Source organism: Hylobates moloch, unplaced genomic scaffold, assembly GCF_009828535.3.
Source record: "Hylobates moloch isolate HMO894 unplaced genomic scaffold, HMol_V3 SCAFFOLD_2, whole genome shotgun sequence".
Lineage (NCBI taxonomy): Eukaryota > Metazoa > Chordata > Mammalia > Primates > Hylobatidae > Hylobates > Hylobates moloch.
The window spans coordinates 157,320,033-157,325,562 of record NW_026652277.1 but is presented as its reverse complement, the minus strand read 5'-3'; the positions used below and the strand labels follow the sequence as shown (position 1 = coordinate 157,325,562).

The following is a 5,530-nucleotide window of genomic DNA, read 5'->3' as shown; positions in this document are numbered from 1 at the left end:
GACATAAAACCAGTCTAAATAAATTTAAAAGAATTTAGGTCATACAAAGTCTATTCTGTGACTACAGAGGAATAAAATTTTTTAAATGAATAACATAGAAATCTCTAGAAACCAAACAACACACATCTATATAACCCAAATATTAAAGAATTCAAAACGCAAATTGGCTCTGGTTGGAGTCACAGGGATGCTAAGACCACTGCCTGGGCCTTCGCTGACCATGCTCTCCCAGGTGGCACATTCTGCCGCCGCCATGGTGGCCGCCTCTCTGAAGAATACAGCCTTCATAAGTCCAGGGATATTGCAGGCAACAAAGACCTTTCACACAGGGCAGCCACGCCTTGCCCTTCTACCACCCCTTCCTGAATATGGAGGAAAAGTTCATTTGGGGCTGATCCCTGAGGAATTCTTCCAGTTTCTTTATCCTAAAACCCGTGTAACAGGACCCTATGTGCTCAGAATTGGGCTTATCTTGTATGGTTTATCCAAAGAAATATATATGATTACCCCAGAGACCGTCTCTACCACATCAATAGTATGGTTACTTGTCTAAATAATTTTAAAATATGGTGCCTCTATTGGAGATTTTGCTGAAAAATTCAATGAGCAAAAAATCGCCCAACTAGCAGAGGTGAAGCAGGCTTCTATCAGACAAATCCAGGATGCAACTGATTTGGAGAAGTCACAGCAGGCACTCATCCAGAAGCACCATAACCTTTTTGATGTGCAGAAAAACAACATTGCTATGGCTTTGGAGGTTACTGGGAACAACTGCATAGACTATATAAGGAAGTAAAGAATCACCTGGACTATCATATAACTGGGCAGAACATGATGCTTTGAAAGAAACGAGAACACATGATAAATTGGGTGGAGAAGCACGTGGTGCAGAGCATCTCTGCACAGCAGGAAAAGGAGACAATTGCCAAGTGCATTGCCGACCTAAAGCTGCTAGCAAAGAAGGCTCAAGCACAGCCAGTTATGTAAATGTATCTATCCCAATTGAGACAACTAGAAACAGTTGATTGACTAAATGGAAACTAGTCTATGTGACAAAATCTTTCTGTGTTGTCCTATTTCTGTATTCTGTATTCTGTATTTTTAGGAGAGGTAAACTATAACTTCGGTAGAAGTTTCCTCTCCTAAAAATGAAAAGTTTGTTTCGTATAGTGGGAGAACTAAATCTATTGGCCAGTCAGATGGTTCTCATCCTTCTTACTCTGCATTTCAGTTGTTCCATGATCACTTTTGAGTAAGCAGTTTGCCTTAATTAAAACTTGCTGCCTGGGCTGGGCGCGGTGGCTCACACTTGTAATCCCAGCACTTTGGGAGGCCGAGGCGGGCGGATCACGAGGTCAGGAGATCGAGACCACAGTGAAACCCCGTCTCTACTAAAAATACAAAAAATTAGCCGGGCGTGGTGGCGGGCGCCTGTAGTCCCAGCTACTCGGAGAGGCTGAGGCAGGAGAATGGCGTGAACCCAGGAGGCGGAGCTTGCAGTGAGCCGAGATTGCGCCACTGCACTCTAGCCTGGGCGACAGAGCGAGACTCCGTCTCAAAACAAAACAAAAACAAACAAACAAAAAAAAACAAAAAAAAAACTTGCTGCCTAACTCAAGATTACCAAGTTATAGTTAAAACTTGTAATTAATTATACCATCTTGCGGCCGGGCGCAGTGGCTCACGCTTGTAATCCCAGCACTTTGGGAGGCCGAGGCGGGCGGATCACGAGGTCAGGAGATCGAGACCACTGTGAAACCCTGTCTCTACTAAAAATACAAAAAAAATTAGCCGGGCGTGGTGGCGGGCGCCTGTAGTCCCAGCTACTCGGGAGGCTGAGGCAGGAGAATGGCGTGAACCCAGGAGGCGGAGCTTGCAGTGAGCCGAGATCACGCCACTGCACTCCAGCCTGGGCGACAGCGAGACTCCGTCTCAAAAAAAAAAAAAAAATTATACCATCTTGCAATATAGTGATAACTGACTGAAAAAATGGCAAATTGAATTGGAAAGTATTTTAAACAGAATGAAAATGAGAAGGCAACATACCTAAATTTGTAGAATACAACAAAAATCATTTTATTTTATTTATTTTTTTTTTATTTTTATTTATTTATTTTTTTTGAGACGGAGTCTCGCTCTGTCACCCAGGCTGGAGTGCAGTGGCACAATCTCGGCTCACTGCAAGTTCTGCCTCCCGGGTTCACGCCATTCTCCTGCCTCAACCTCTCCGAGTAGCTGGGACTACAGGCGCCCGCCACCACGCCCGGCTAATTTTTTTGTATTTTCAGTAGAGACAGGGTTTCACGGTGGTCTCGATCTCCTGACCTTGTGATCCGCCCGCCTCGGCCTCCCAAAGTGCTGGGGTTACAAGCATGAGCCACCACGCCCGGCCCAAAAATCATTTTAAATGGGGAGACTTACAGCACTACATGACCGTATTAGAAAATAAGGTCTCAAATCAATGAACTCAGCTTCAACTATAAGAAAACAGAACAGGGCTTGGCAAACTACAGCCCTTGGGTCAAACCAAGATCACTGCTCATTTTTATAGATAAAATTTTATTGGCACAGTCTTGCACATTCTTTTACATCCTAGAGTGGCATACATACTTCAATGGCTGAGCTGAGTAGTTGTACAAAGACTGTATGGCTCACAAAGCTAAAATATTGCCATGTCATCCTTTGCATAAGAAGTTTACTCACCCCTGAACTGGAAAAAGAAGTGCAAATTAAACCCAAAGACTATGGAAGAAAATAAATAAGGCTTACAACAGAGTTCAGTGCAATTTAGGAAATACAGAATGAATACAGAAAAGCCTTGGTTTGTTGAGAAAAATATATAAAAGTGATACTAATCAGAAAAACACAAATTACCAATATGAGAAATGATAGAGGAGACCTCCCTACAGAAACTACATATAATAAAAGAAAAATATGGGCCAGGTGCAGTGGCTCATGCCTGTAATCCCAGCACTTTGGGAGGCCAAGGCAGGCGGATCACGAGGTCAAGACCTTGATCAAGAGATCGAGACCATCCTGACCAACATGGTGAAACTCTACTAAAAATACAAAAATTAGCTGGGCATGGTGGTGTACACCTGTAGTCCCAGCTACTCAGGAGGTTGAGGCAGGAGAATCGCTTGAACCTGGGAGGCAGAAGTTGCAGTGAGCCAATATTACGCCACTGCACTCCAGCCTGGGCGACAGAGTGAGACTTCGTCTCAAAAAAAAAAAACCCAAATAAATAAATAATAAATGGAAAATATGAAAATAAAATGAACTTCCTGCTAATAAATTCAACAACTTAGATGAAATAAACAAATTTCTCCAAAGATACAAATGACCAAAACTCACTGAACTAAGTAATCTGAACAATTCTATACTTACTAAAGAAAATTGGCCGGGCCTGGTGGCTCACACCTGTAATCCCAGCACTTTGGGAGGCTGAGGCGGGCGGAGCACGAGGTCAGGAGATCGAGACCATCCTGGCTAACACAGTGAAACCCCGTCTCTACTAAAAATACAAAAAGAATTAGCCGGGCGAGGTGGCTGGTGCCTGTAGTCCCAGCTACTCGGGAGGCTGAGGCAGGAGAATGGCGTGAACCCCGGGGGGCGGAGCCTGCAGTGAGCCGAGATTGCACCACTGCACTCCAGCCTGGGCGATAGCCAGACTCTGTCTCAAAAAAAAAAAAGAAAATCAATGTGTAACTAAAAAACCTTCTCACAAAGAAAATCCCATGCCAACATGTCTTTCCAAAATTAAAGGAAGAAATAATATGTATTGTTACATGAACTTTTCCAAAAAAATTGAAGAGTTTGAATTCTCCCCATCTCAACTTATAAAGTTACCATTACCCTGATACCAAAACCAGGCAAAGACATTAACACAAGAAAATCCTATACCAATATCCCTAATGAATAAAAATGCAGTTTTTTTAATTTAGCAAATCAAATCCGACAATATATAAAAATGATAATACATCATGAAAGAGTGGGATTTATCTCATGAAAACAGTGTTGGTAAACATTTTTGGCTTAACATTTGAAAATCAATCAACTTAATTTATCTTATTAATACACTAAAAAATAAAATCCATATGATCATCTCAGTAGAAGCATAAAAAGCATTTGACAAAATCCAACATAAATTTCTGATAAAAACTCTCAGCAAAATAGGAATAGAAGAAAACTTATCAACTTCATGAAAGACATGATGACAAACTACAGCTAACATGGTACTTAATAATGAAAGATTGGATATTTTCCTCTTAAGACCAGAAAAAATGCAAAGATACCTGAACTTATATCTAGTTAACATTGTAGTGAAGGTTCCAGCTAGTGAAATAAGGAGAAAAAAAGGAATAAAAGGTATCCAGATTTGAATAGAAGAAGTAAAACTCTATTGTGAAACAACATTGTGCAAAAATATCCCAGGAAACCTACAAAAAACCTTGCTAGACCTAATAGTGAATTTATCAAGTGTCTTTAGTTTGTTCAGCATGCTGTAACAAAATACCGTAAACTGAGTAGCTTATAAACAATAGAAATTTATTTCTCACAGATCTGGATGTTGGGAAGTCCAAGATCAAGGAACCAACAGATTCTTACAGAAATACATGCAACCAAGCTAAATCCATGATCTATGTTGTCCAGTGTGAGATTGGTACAGTAATCAGGGGACAGTCTAGCTAACAAAAAGTAACATAAGAATAGTTCAATTTCCTCCCTTGAGTTTTCTGAATTCCATGAATTGTATAGTCTCCAGCAAGGCTTCTCAAGATTTCCATTTTCCTTCCAATACTTTTGTCATACTATGTTGGTTTTGGGCCACATTTTACAGAAATGTCTTCCCCGGCCCATCTGCTTATTATCCTTTTTCTTGTCATTCCTGATTCTGCATCACAAAAGACTAACCAAATAGTCTGGCAACAGCAGATCTGTCCGTGGGAGTCAAAGAAAGGGGTAAGTCTGAGTGGGCAACACTAGAATTCTTTGACCAATTAAGGGATGAGGAAAACCTGGGAACATTCATGCATTGAAAGAAAGAACACTGATGTGCTTAGAAAGAAAGAACACTGATGTGCTTAAAAGCACAGGCTCTAGAGCTAGAATTCTAGGATCCTGTGTCAGGCTCCATTATTTACCAGCTGTGTGACATTGATAAGTTTATCTAACCTTTCCAAGCTTCATTTGTCTTATCTGTAAAATAGAGATAATAATCATAACTTCCTAAGATGACTCTCTGAGCATTAAACGATTTAATACATGTGAGGTACTTAGAATTACACCTGGCACATAGGAGGCTCTCTAAGCTAGTACTTAATTGCTATTCATATGTATATTAATAACTTCGACCCTTTCAAACATAGGTACTTTTTGAGACCCAAAATGGAATGGGCAGTCTCAAGAGATAGTGATCTCCCTATTTCTAGAAGTGATCAAACTGATGCCAGAGGAATGCTCCATCGAGAAAGTACACATTACATTCATTAATTTGATACTGACTGGACCAGGACTGCATAGAGTCCCT

At 40.8% G+C, this 5,530-nt stretch overlaps 1 pseudogene; it reads left to right on the top strand.

The window, feature by feature from the left end:
- The first annotated feature begins 220 nt into the window (after positions 1 to 220).
- On the top strand, positions 221 to 987 carry LOC116476219 (ATP synthase F(0) complex subunit B1, mitochondrial-like; annotated as a pseudogene).
- Positions 988 to 5,530: the final 4,543 nt, after the last annotated feature.